Source organism: Pelobates fuscus, chromosome 3 (genome assembly GCF_036172605.1).
Source record: "Pelobates fuscus isolate aPelFus1 chromosome 3, aPelFus1.pri, whole genome shotgun sequence".
Classification (NCBI taxonomy): Eukaryota; Metazoa; Chordata; class Amphibia; order Anura; family Pelobatidae; genus Pelobates; species Pelobates fuscus.
Window position 1 is genome coordinate 179,028,796 of NC_086319.1, and position 14,342 is coordinate 179,043,137.

Genomic DNA, 14,342 nt, shown 5'->3' on the forward strand with positions numbered 1-14,342 from the left:
TGCACTACACGGCGACAAGAGCGGTAAACTACTCGCTAGGATGTTAGCAAAACGCAGGCAGCAGACGTATATAGAGCGCATCAGAGACGAAAAAGGCACACTACACAGATTACCCACGAAGATCCAGGACATAATTAAAACATACTATGCCAACCTATACAACCTGCCCCATCCACCGACGAAAGCAGCAGACGAACGCCTGACGGACAAAATAAATAACTATCTCACTACAAAAGACCTACCCACACTAGACAAGACCACCGCTGACCTCCTAGAAGAGGAGATCACGCCCGAAGAATTAGCCCATGCAATAAAACAGACAAAACCGGGCAAAAGCCCAGGCCCTGACGGCTTGCCACGGAGCTACTACAAAACATTTGCGGATATACTCTACACCCCCCTAGTAAACACATACAATGCCATCAGGGAAGGCCACCACTTCCCCAAACAATCACTCGCGGCCCACATCACCATCCTCCCAAAAGAGGGCAGAGACGGGGAACACTGTGGAAGCTATCGGCCCATCTCCCTCATCAATTGCGACCTAAAATTTTTGGCCAAAATACTGGCCAACAGACTACAGCTCCATGTGCCAGGCCTGGTACACCTGGACCAGACCGGGTTCGTGCCGGGAAGGGAGGCACGGGACAACACTATGCGCACCCTCACCCTGATACACGGCCAGAAACACACCCGTGGGGGCCTCCTCCTGCTGTCCACGGACGCGGAGAAGGCCTTCGACAGAGTCGGATGGTCATACATGTTTAGGACCCTGGCACACACGGGCATGGGCCCCCGAATCAGAGGATGGATAGAGGCCCTGTACACACAACCATCCGCGCAGGTGACGGTGAACGGGGCACTAACAACAGCATTCGACATCCGGAATGGTACCCGCCAGGGCTGTCCCCTATCCCCGTTACTTTTTGTCCTTGCACTAGAACCACTCCTACAGGCCATAAGAGCAAACCCAGACATCACAGGGGTGACGGTAGGGAACACACATCACAAAGTCGCGGCATACGCAGACGACATGTTATTTTATGTGACGAACCCAGAGATATCCCTCCCCAACATCTTAAAGGCACTACATGACTTTGGGACCATATCTAATTTGAAGATTAACAACTCCAAATCATTCATACTTAATATTAGCGTACCAGAAACCAGGACGACACACATGCGACAAAACTACACTTTTCGGTGGGCAGCACACAAAATCCGCTATCTGGGCATTTGGCTAACTAGGCGGGCGGGGGACATGTATTGGGAGAATTTCACACCGATGCACACACAGCTTCACGCAGACATGAGGGAATGGGCGTACCCGCACGTGTCTTGGTTGGGCAGAATACAGGTGGTCAAGATGAACTTCTTACCACGCCTCTTGTATCTGTTCCAGACCATCCCCATAACAATCCCGCGTACATTCTTCACCACACTGCGCTCCGCATTAGGCAGATACGTGTGGGACGGGAAGAAACCCAGGATAAACCACAACACGCTGACACTCCCAAAAAACAGGGGCGGCTTAGCCCTTCCGGACTTTCACCTATACTACAGGGCATGTCACCTCCTACGAATAGTAGAATGGTCCAAGGAGGGGGTACACAAGCTCTGGAAGCAGGCAGAGGAGGGGGAGGCGGGGATACCTACGGCAATAATACCATGGATACCACCAGGATCAGGGAACAGAACACAAACACTATCCCATTACACGAGAGCCACCATGCAGGAGTGGCAGAGGGCGAAGGGCAAGCACAACCTGACGACACACCCCTCACCCATGCTACCTCTGACACATAACCCAGAGTTCCCACCAGGTCAAGACCCGAAAGCTTTTAGAACCATAATCCCAGACCCCATACCTAGGCTTAAACACATCTCTAGACCTGAAGGCATCAAAACCCTGAGGGATCTCAGAGGGGAAGCCCCTAACACATTTCTGACACAACTCAGATATAGACAAATACGACACTACATAGCCACACTCCCTCAAGGTACACAACTCCTGAGAGCCCCCACGGCATTCGAAAAGGAATGTCTGGAACCCCAACCACTGGCACACGGAGTCTCCTCTCTATATAACATGTTGTTGACCCACACACCAACGGCCACACCGGGATTCATGGGAAAATGGGAAGAAGCATTAGGGCACATACTTACAGAAGCCGAATGGGAAAAAATCTGCTACCTTACGCACCACTGCGCTAGCTATAGCAAGACCCAGGACACTGCGTACAAAATACTGACACAATGGTACCGCACACCTTCGATGCTGCACACAATCTCCCCGACGCAATCTCCACAATGCTGGAGATGCGGAACGGAGAGGGGCACGCACCTACACATTTGGTGGGAATGTAGTGGTATCACCCCATTTTGGCGGGGGATCTACAAGATGCTACAGCTTTTCTCAGATGACCCACCTCCCTTTAAGCCCGGAGAAAAGCTCCTGCACCATACCAAAATATCACGATCCGCATACAAAAAATCACTGTCCATACGAATACTGAACACAGCTAAATCCATCATCCCAAAATACTGGAAGCAAGCCACAACACCACCACTGACCACATGGTTCGCCCACATGGAGGACCTCCGAGCATTAGAGGAATTCCAACACACGGCAGCAAACACACAACAGACATACTTCAACACGTGGACACATTGGATAATACAGACCTCAAACCCTGACTTTACGGACCGCTTGAGACTGGCAGACAGGCACGAGACACAAGAGACATCAGACGCACCCAACCCCCCTATTACTCCCTAACCCCCAACCTATATCCCCAACTTACCCTATCCATCCCGATTAGGAAGGACCGGGAACCTGACCAGGGAACGCTGGACGGGATAGACAGGAGACACGGACCGAATTAGTAGTTAATACTAGCCAAAGGTGACATGGACAAATCAGCCTTAACCGACACCCATGACGAGAGGCCACGAGAGGGCCAAGGTATAGGCTAGGACGGACATGGCCAATTCATGGGAACACAGAAGCTTCTGATAAGGAAGTTAGTCATAAACACCCAGACGAAGCACATATCAATGCCTTCGACACATGCATAGCTCGAAATGCCAATTGAAATGTTATTGAGCCGAAACCGACGTTTGGATTTTTCATATTAAACTCTCACCTGCGGCCTGCGAGCCGATTAAGACCTAATGTACAATGAGCCTGCGCGCTCACGTGACTATGAGTAAGCTAGAGACCTGCGAGTCTCCATGTAGAATCGTATATAACTACTTATTGCAAAAAAAAACAAAAAATACAATAAAAATTATATTTACAAAAAAAAAAAAAATAATGAAAATGAGGGACAATAAAGCAGTGAAAATGTACTGTGCACAAAGCCTAAATAAACACTGCAAGATAAATAAAATGTCCCAAAATACAATAAGTAAAGCAGCAAACGTGTTTCAACTCCAGCTGAAGTCTTCTTCAGTGCTGTAGTGCTTTCTCCTGCATGGTTATAAATACCCTTCCAAATTATTCTTAAAACTTTTCCAGCTGTGTATTTTTCTGTTTACGGCACGGCATATCTGCGTCATCACATTGCGCCAATCACGTGACCCGTTCCCTCGGTTATTGTAATGAGGGCATGTTGAGTACAGTCCCATATCAGTAGTGATGTCCCGAACGGTTCGCTGGCGAATAGTTCCAGGCGAACATAGCTTGTTCGCGTTCGCCACGGACGGTGAACATATGCGATGTTCGGTCCGCCCCCTATTCGTCATCATTGAGTAAACTTTGACCCTGTACCTCACAGTCAGCAGACACATTCCAGCCAATCAGCAGCAGACCCTCCCTCCAAGACCCTCCCACCTCCTAGACAGCATACAATTTAGATTAATTCTGAAGCTGCATTCTTTTTTTTTATTTTTCTTTTTTATTTTTGTGTTTGTGTTTATTATACATTATCCTCCATAGCCAGTAACCTGAGTTTATTATACATTATCCCCCATAGCCAGTAACCTGTGTTTATTATACATTATCCCCCCCCCCATAGCCAGTAACCTGTGTTTATTATACATTATTCCCCCATAGCCAGTAACCTGTGCTTATTATACATTATCTCCCCCATAGCCAGTAACCTGTCTTTATTATACATTATCCCCCCCCATAGCCAGTAACCTGTGTTTGCTATACATTATCCCCCCATAGCCAGTAACCTGTGTTTATTATACATTATCCCTCCCATAGCCAGAAAACGTAAAGGATCACTATAGTGTCAGCGGTTTTCCTGACACTATAGTGCCCTGATGGGGGCCCACATAGACATAGAATACATAGATGCCACATTGACCGCTACTGCCTGCTGGTGCTGAGGAGCCGCGGGGCCTCCATCTTGGAACGGGCACCGCTCTACTCAAGGTATTGAAGAACACTTGGAAAGTCCATCTGTCATTCTCATTATCCCTGCACTGACTGAGTACTACCATTCTCATTATCCCTGCACTGACTGAGTACTACCATTCCTATTATCCCTGCTCTACACTAACTGAGTACTACCATTCCTATTATCCCTGCTCTACACTAGCTGAGCCCTATCATTACTCTTACCTCTGCTGTCAACATCGCCCGTCCCAAGATGGTGCCCGCATTTCTCGCCGCTCAGAAGTCAATTTGGCGTCTATGTATACTATGTCTATGGGCGCCCACACCCTCAGGGTCCACCTCCCGTGGCGCTGAAGGGCTTTAAACCCCTCTCCTCCCCGTCCAACGTCAGCTCCTGAGTGGAGCGGAATGCACATTTGAGGAGCCCATAGGAAAGCATTTCTCAATGCTTTCCTATGGATGCTCTGCGCGATGGAATGCGAAATTCGCATCCAGCGTCGCAAATGCGCCTCAATCGGCTGCCCGGAAGACAGCCACTAGAGCAGGGATAGGCAACCTTCGGCACTCCCGATGTTTTGGACTACATGACCCATAATGCTCTTACACCCGTAATGCTGGCAAAGCATCATGGGGGGTGTAATCCAAAACATCTGCAGTGCCGAAGGTTGCCTATGCCTGCACTAGAGGCTGGATTAACCCCTAATGTAAACATATCAGTTTCTCTGAAACTGCTATGTTTACATCTGAAGAGTTCAAACCTGAGGGACCTAGCACCCAGACCACTTAATTGAGCTGGAGTGGTCTGGGTGACTATAGTGTCACTTTAATCATCTCCAGGTACAGAAAATATTTAAAAAATTTTACTGTAAAAAAACACATTAAAATACATAACTCAAATTTCAGACAACTGGACCCCCACATTCAACATATCCCCAGATAGCTTGGATCTGAGCGCTCAATATATCCGAACAGCACTCTGATCCCATGAACACAGTCGAATCGCCATGGAGTTAAAGGACCACTTAAGTGCCAGGAAAACAAACTGGCACTATAGGATCTTTAGGTCCCCCCTCCCATCCCCCGCCGGGCTAAAGGGGTTAATCAATTACCTTTTTCCAGCGCCGGGCTCCCTCTGCGCTGGGGAAATCTCTCTTCCTACGTCAGTGCTGAATGCGCATGCGCGGCAAGAGCCGCGCACGCATTAAATCAGTCCATAGGAAAGCATTACTGTAACGGATTGCCTGGCACCCCGACTGGGTATCTCCGTTCAAGGATGATCCTAGCGCTTCCTGAGGGCTCCAAGCACTTCAGCAGACACCACAACCACCGTAGACCAAACCTCTCTTCCTACAGAGCGAAGCAGGAACAATCTCTTAAATGAGCTTAGTAGTATAGCAAGAGAGTATGACGAGCATAGCAATCCCTTGTAGCAGATTCCCCCAATAAGAGACAGGACTCCAAATTGAGGGTGAAGTAGAACTGAAGTTTTAATGAAACACTCCGCTTTTATGCCCATTTTCTACCCATAGTACCGCCCACAGGGTTTTGTAAGATGACCAATAAAACACGTAAATTATAGTAAAACACTCCCAGCAATTACACACAAATCCTCCCCTCTGCCTGTGATATAATTACTGAACATAATGGGTTAAAGTAATTATCACTGGCAGGACAAATACACTTTTTACACAGTTACTGTAACTTACAAAAAATATACATCCAATCTTCCTAATAGTAACATATTACTAATCAGCATCCTTTAACCCCTTAAGGACACATGACATGTGTGACATGTCATGATTCCCTTTTATTCCAGAAGTTTGGTCCTTAAGGGGTTAAATATAAACACTCTAAAAAACAATACAAATCCCTCCAGTAGATAAAAAGTTAGTCGGAAGTCCTTTGTGATCGGTCAATTTAAGGCATAAAAATGATTGTCTTATTAGAATGCACGAACGGGGCCGTTCGTGCAATTGGCTCAGTATAGCAGTGAGTGAGTCCAAATAGCCGATGTACCGAACGGCGACCACCCAGCCGTTCGTCAATTAGGTCAATTAGTTGCGGTTAACCACAGCTTCTGGGAGATTAACAGGCTGCACACTCCCATTGCGTGTGGTCTGGTCGTTCGGCAGTTTATTCGGTAAAATAAAAGGGAATAAATAGGGCTAAATTCACGAACAGCATACGAAAAAAAGGGCACTGGTAGCCACAAAACTGGGGTTTTGTCAGTTACTTACTACACAGTAAAAGATATATATAAAAAAAATATGATATAGACTTAGCCGCGTGCACTGACCGCAGTGATCGGTCACGTGGCCCGCCTGGCACTGGGAGCACGGCTCGAGTCACGAGCTCGCTCTTAAAGGGGCAGTGGGAACCAAAAGTTGATTCAGGCTACCATTGGCCCACGTCATTCCAGCACCCCCACACATGAACGTTTTGGGGGCATAGGCATGACGTGGGCCAATCACTGGTGTAACAGTAGTGTACATTAAAAAAAACTAGAAGTTTGACTGTGAAATAATAGCAGTCAGTTTCCTTCACACGTGTGTTTCAGGGCCTGCCAGGGCACAGTGTCACACCAGTGCAACTCATATCTGGTGTAACAGTAGTGTACATTTAAAAAAAAAAATACAGGGGGCTTGTTGTCACCTTTCGGGGACCATTGGTGTTGTACGTGGCTTGGTGGAGGAAGAGACCTTCAATTACATCAGTGAGGACAAGGAACGGGACATGGCTAGCTTGGTATCCAACCTTGTGCAAATGGGGAGTTTGCGGTTGTGCAAATGGACTGTTTGCGGTTGTTTGCGGTGCGTTAAACGGGGAGTTTGGTCTGTCACTGTGAAGCGGGCGTAACCCTTACACTACCTGATCGATACAACATCATACCTGATGTTTTAAAGCACGTTATTCCAAACAATTTAGGAATGTTAGGTGATTTATGCCCTTTATGGATTAAAACCAGACTCTGCATCAACTATGTAATTTTCCATGGGAGTTTTGCCATGGATCCCCCTCCGGCATGCCACAGTCCAGGTGTTAGTCCCCTTGAAACAACTTTTCCATCACTATTGTGGCCAAAAAGAGTCCTTGTGGGTTTTAAAATTCGCCTGCCTATTGAAGTCTATGGCGGTTCGCCCGGTTCGCCCGTTTGCGAACATTTGCGGAAGTTCGCGTTCGCCGTTCGCGAACCGAAAATGTTATGTTCGCGACATCACTACATATCAGGTGTGGGCAAGTAACTTGACAAAAAGTCCGGGTTACATGGTGATATAGGGATAAAAATAAGAAGAACGAACAGATAAATACATTTTAGTAAAAATACATAATCTGATAATATACAGAAAAGACTATAAGTGAAAATGAACCATAAAGAAAACACTAAAAACATGTATTATAAAAACACAACACAGAGTTGGAAGACAACTTAAAGGAACAGAAAAATACAATAACAAGCAAAAGAAAAAATCAGAAAAAGAAAAAAAATTATAAAAAATTACATAATTCAAAATCTAAATGAAGCCCTTTTTGGGGATAGAGAATCCAAAGTGAATATCCACTTAGTTTCTATTTTACATAATTCCTTAAAATTGTCTTCCCCTCTCCAATTAAAAGATTTTTTAAAAATAGCTATCACAGTAATGTTTTATGGCTATTTTTAAAAAAACTTTTAATTGGAGAGGGGAAGACAATTTTAGGAAACTATGTAAAATAGAAACTAAGTGGATATACACTTTGGATTCTCTGTCCCCAAAAGGGCTTAATTTAGATTTTGAATTATCTAATGTTTACATTGCAGCTCTAAGTCTGCCCTCTGTGGCTGTCTAACAGACAGCCCCTAGAGGGCTTCCGGAATCCAAACCGACCTTAGATCGGTTATCTGAAGCTGGACGTCCTCACGGACGTCACAACCTCACGGTGGGGGAGGAGCATAAGGAGAGCTGTTGGGACCTCGGCGCTGGATTCAGGTAAGTAGCTTAAGAGGTTTTCACACCTTCAGCGACATGGGATTGGGGGCGGGGTGGGAGAACTCCAGGATTCTCTAGTGCTAGGAAAACAGGTTTGTTTTCCTGGCACTGGAGAATCCTTTTAACATTGCAGCACTAAGTGCAAAAGGGACACTGCACACAGACCACTTCAATGAGCTGAAGTGGTCAGAGTGACTGTAGTGTCCCTTTAAACTAGTTTATGTGATATGTAGACTAAGGGTCTTTTTTGTATTAATATATATCACACCTTCACATATGCCCAACAGGTAATAAACTACTGAACATATATTCATACTGGGTTATTCAGTAAAATGAGAAATGACAGGAATTCAACGTGAATCTCAAATTTAAGTCCATAATTGCCAAACTGAAAACAGAAATTACTTTCTAGTTCACTGTATTTGCCTGTATTTTGAACTTCAAATTGAATTCTCAGCAATACTTTACTTAATATGTAAAAGGTGGGTGTGAGGCTGTACATGCACACTATCGCTGCCTTTCATGAAAGATATATGGTTTACAAAGCTTCACTGTTTCTTCAAAGGAACACTTTAAGCACCAGAACCATATGCCCTGTTTGAAGGGAGGAAGGGGCTTGTTGGGATGAAGCCCCAGATGTGACACTCTTTAGCAGGGATCTCTACAGTTGGTAGAGGGCAGAATGATATAAGTGCTTTTTTGTTTTTATTTTACACCAGGCAGTTGAATTTCAAAGCAGTGACCAATTATAAAAAAAATAAACATAGGTAGTATAGTGTTCCGCTAGGCTAGGTAAGGGGAGTGTTGGAGTTCTACAGGTGACTGTAAAAAGGAGAACGTTGCTGCACACCCCTCTAATAGTTAGGTAGCATGACAGGTTGACATTGCATACCTGGAAGCAGTATGTGCTTGTTTCTGGATATTCTTTCAATGAGGTCCTGGAGAGCATCAGTAGCACACTGTTCATGGGTAGAGATTACGAGATATGTCATGACATTTTCCACTTCTGTTGGTTTAGTCATCAAAATTTCCCTTGGACTGAAATCCCAGGTATTTCTAGAACCTACAATGCCCCTAACCATAACCACTACAGAAGTTATGGTGCCAGAAGTGCCCTGGCACCCTCTTCTGTAAATAGTCAAACTTTTTGAATAATTTGACTTCTTACCTGGAGTTCACTGAGCACCTCTCCCCACTTCAACTACTAGCTCCAGAAAGCCAGATGCTCCTAAGCAGGAATGCAATAAGCTCCACTGAGCAGAGTTCTGCAGTGCTTAGCTCATTGATTGAGAACAATTGGCTGATGATCATTTGGGAGCAGTGAGCAGCTTCTTGTTAGAGATAAAGAAAATCCTAAGGTAGCCACCTTAGAACAGTCTAGTCTACGGAATTTTCAAAATACTTTTAATTAGTTCCTGGCCTTATCTTAAGTCTAGGATAGCCTTATGCCTATCCCACGCATGCTTAAACTCCCTCACTGTATTAACCTCTACCAGTTCAGCTAAAAGTGTATTCCATGCATCCACTACCCTCTCAGGAAAGTAATACTTCCTGATATTATTTTTCAATCTTTGCCCCTCTAATTTAAGACTATGTCCTCTTGTTGTGGTAGTTTTTCTTCTTTTAACCTCTTAAGGACTGAGCCAAATGTACACGTTGTGATCAAAACAAAACGTAAACAAAATATGGAATTTGACTATATGTCTGTTCAACCGTAATTCACCTCTTTCATATTAAGTGCACCCACACCCTTTTTATATATAATTTTATTCAAGGGAAACAGGGCTTTCATTTAACATCAAATATTTGTATGAAGCATAATTTAATATTAATAAAATATGAAAAAATGGGAGAAAATTAGAAATTTCTTTTTTTTTTAGTTCTACATTACATTTTAACTGTGAATGTCATAATACTGTTTGCTTTTACTGCAATAAAATACACATATTTGTATTCAGTGTAAAACAGTACCCCCTATGTACAAGTTTTATGGTGTTTTGGGAAGTTACAGTGTCAAATATAGCATGTTAAATTTTTCAGTTTTTTCACATTGAAATTCGCCAGATTGGTTACTGTAACGAACCCTGAAGTGGTAGCTATGGGTTCGTATGATTTGAGCCGAACGGCTGAGAGCCAGGGTGATTATAGCTCGCCGTTCGGTTCTTCTGGTCAGTAGTTAAAGTCCAAATAAACAAAATCCTCTAGTACAGCTTTCCCCAAGTAGTAATCAGATACCCAAACACCAGCTGATACATGATGAAGGGTGTAACAAGACTGATGTTTATTGAGACCACACAGGCTTTTATGGAGGTCCCATTGCAGGAGGACCTCCCACAGTGCACAAACCAAATAGCCAATCATAAGGTACAGTTACACTTAAACTCTCCCTGTCTCCGCCGGTGAGATAATGAGATAAGTTAAAGGGAAACTCCAGTGCCAGAAAATCAATCAGTTTTCCTGGCACTGCAGGTCCCCTCTCCCTCCCACCCCCCCAGTCCCCGGTTGCTGAAGGGGTGAAAACCCCTTCAGTAACTTACCTGAGGCCACGACTATTTCCCACGTCGCTGCTCCTTCCTCCGCGCCGTTCCTCCCTCTGATTGTGCCGGTTGGTGGGCGAGTCTGATCCCGCCCACCGGCTGGGGAGACCTAATGCGCATTAGCACTCCCCATAGGAAAGCATTAAAAATGCTTTCCTATGGGGAAATGAGCGATGCTGGAGGTCCACACAGTGTGAGGACGTCCAGCAACGCTCTAGCACAGGTTTTCTGTGCTGTGGACAAGGAAGTGCCCTCTAGTGGCTGTCTACTAAACAGCCACTAGAGGTGGAGTTAACCCTGCAATGTAATTATTGCAGTTTATAAAAAAAACCTGCAATAATTACAGTTGCAGGGTTAAGAGTAGTGGGAGTTGGCACCCAGATGTCAGGGTACCTGCGGTCTCTGTCTCTGAGAGAGACAGAGACTTAGACGTTTTTCCCTGCAGACAGCATGTTCCTCTCGTTCCTCGCGGTCCCTCCGCTTGTTTACACGCTGGCCGCGACGGGAGGACGCCGTTTTGTGACGTGAGGTTCAATAGTCGACGTCATGACGCAAATCCAGTCTGACATGTCAATCAAACTCCGGAGACGAATCAGCACTCGGCGGAGGCGTGATTACTCACCTAAACAGGGTATTTAATGGAGCTTTCAGTATTTGCTCATTGCCCTGTCGTGGTTCTAGCTAGTCTAGTCGCACAGTGCTTTTGTATTCCGATTATCTTTTGGTTCTGACCCGGCTTGTTGTTACTACTCTGTCTCTCTGTGTTCCTTTGACCCGGCTTGTCTCTCGCTTACCTGTCCTCTCGTTCCCTCGACCTCGGCTTGTCTCTGACCATTCTAATCGTAGTTCTTACGTTAGTCCGGCCATTCTAAGGTCCGGTATACGTATCCATCTACTCTTTGTACTCTGCGTGTTGGATCCCTGTCCCGATCCTGACACCAGACCACTCCAATGGGCAGAAGTGGTCTGGGTGCCTGGAGTGTCCCTTTAAGGAATAACCCAATTATCTCCAGGCAAGTGCACACATTTTCCCCAAAACTCAGAACACCCCTTTATGCTTAAGGTATCCCCACAAATGTCACATCCCCTGATAGCCCCGATCTAGGGGAACAACATATTCAAATTTCACCCAGATCGGTTCAGGGGTTTTTAAAAAGTGTGTAAGTTTTAAGTTACCGACCGCACACAAAGCTCTTGCCCAAAATAGTTCCACGAATTCAGCGTGTGCGGTCGGTCAATTCTGAAAATGTCAAATAACTCCATAATCCACGAACGGAGCCTCCTGGCTCATAGGAGCGATTGTTCCCCTCATCCGAATACATCAAAGTACCGAAAGTCTCCTAGCTGTTCGGGAAATACAGTTCCATCGTTCGTATGTTTGAGAGTGGTGTTCGGGAAGTCGAGTGTCCGATTTTAGTTCGACACTCGACAACCAAGTCCCGCTGCCTTTGTCCCGAACAAACAAGATGGCCGCCGTTTTCTCCGCCACGTGGCATTTGTATATACGAATGGCAGCCACCCTGAGAGAGCGCTTAATTGACAGGCTCCTTTGAAGTCAATGAGCCAGGAGGGTGGTCGGTATTTGGTAGTTTCAATCTACCGAACCAATGTGGCATAAACTAAACGAATAAACCAAGCAGACGAATGGTCAGAGAAAACCCGGAACTCCCGGTGGGTTTTCTTACAGTTACTGTCAGGATCGGGACAGGGATCCAACACGCAAAGTACAAACAGGTACAGGATACGTATACCGGACCTTAGAATGGCCGGACTAACGTACGGAGAGTATAGAGAATGGTCAGAGACAAGCCGAGGTCGAGGGAACGAGAGGACAGGTAAGCGAGTAACAAGCCGGGTCAAGGATAACAGAGGTAAACAGAGTAAGACAGACGAGCCGGGTCGGAACCAAGAGGATAACTGAAAAACACCAGAGCACTGTGTGACTAGACAGGCTAGAACCACGACAGGGCAATGAGCAACAGGGCGAAGTATGTTTAAATACCCTGGCTAGAGGGGATAGACACGCCTCCGACGAGTCCTGATTAGTCTCCAGTCGTTCCGGATTGGCGTCATGACGTCGGTCTCCGGGCGCCATGCTACATAAGGAAGTGACTCCCTCGCGGCCGGTGTTTATGTGACCGGGTCGACCGCGAGGAACAGGAGAAACCTGGCATCCGGACGGATAAACGTTTAAGTCTCTACCTCTCTCGGAGGCAGAGACCTCAGGTACCCTGACAGTACCCCCCCTCTCAGATACGCCCACCGGGCGGAAGGAACCGGGACGAGATGGGAAGCGAGCGTGATACGCCCTGCGGAGACGAGGAGCATGAACATCCTCTTGAGGTACCCAACTCCTCTCCTCAGGACCATATCCCTTCCAATCGACCAGGTATTGTACCTTCCCCCGGGATATTCGCGAATCAATAATAGAGGTAACCTCATACTCCTCCTGACCCTCCACCTGAACAGAGCGAGGAGGGGCTGTTGTGGAGGAAAATCTGTTGCATATAAGTGGTTTCAGCAATGAAACATGAAATGAGTTAGGGATGCGTAAGGTAGTAGGCAGAGCTAGACGATACGCAACTGGATTGATACGAGTCAGCACCCTGTAAGGTCCAATATAACGGGGAGCGAACTTCATGGAAGGCACTTTTAAACGGATGTTCCTTGTGCTCAGCCATACCCTATCACCTGGAACAAAGACTGGAGCAACCCTTCTACGTTTATCAGCGTGTTTCTTAACCAGCATAGAGTTGTGCATAAGGATTTGTCGAGTCTGATCCCACAACTTCCTCAAATTGGCAACATGAACATCAACCGACGGCACCCCCTGGGAAGGGGAAGCCGACGGAAGAATAGACGGATGAAAGCCATAATTCATGAAGAAGGGGCTTGAATGAGTAGAATCGCAAACGAGATTATTGTGTGCAAACTCCGCCCAAGGAATCAAACCGACCCAATCATCCTGGTGTTCGGAAACAAAACATCGTAAATATTGTTCAATTTTCTGGTTGGTACGTTCAGCAGCTCCGTTAGACTGAGGATGATAGGCAGAAGAAAAGTTCAATTTGATACCAAGTTGCGAACAGAAGGACCTCCAAAAACGGGAAATAAATTGGGAGCCTCTGTCAGATACAATTTGAGAGGGTATCCCATGTAGGCAAAAAATCTCCCTAGCGAAAATCTCTGCCAATTCGGGAGAAGATGGGAGTTTAGGCAGAGGAATGAAGTGAGCCATCTTAGTGAATCTGTCAACCACGGTGAGGATAACAGTCTGTTTTTTAGAGATAGGTAGATCGACAATAAAGTCCATGGCCAAACAGGACCATGGTCTCTCTGGAACCTCTAAGGGGTGCAGGAATCCACATGGGAGCGTATGGGGTTGTTTGGTTTTAGTACAAACCTCACATGCAGCGATGAAATCTTTAGTATCCCTACGTAAAGCAGGCCACCAGAAGTCTTTAGAGATCAAAGCATACGTCTTGCGAA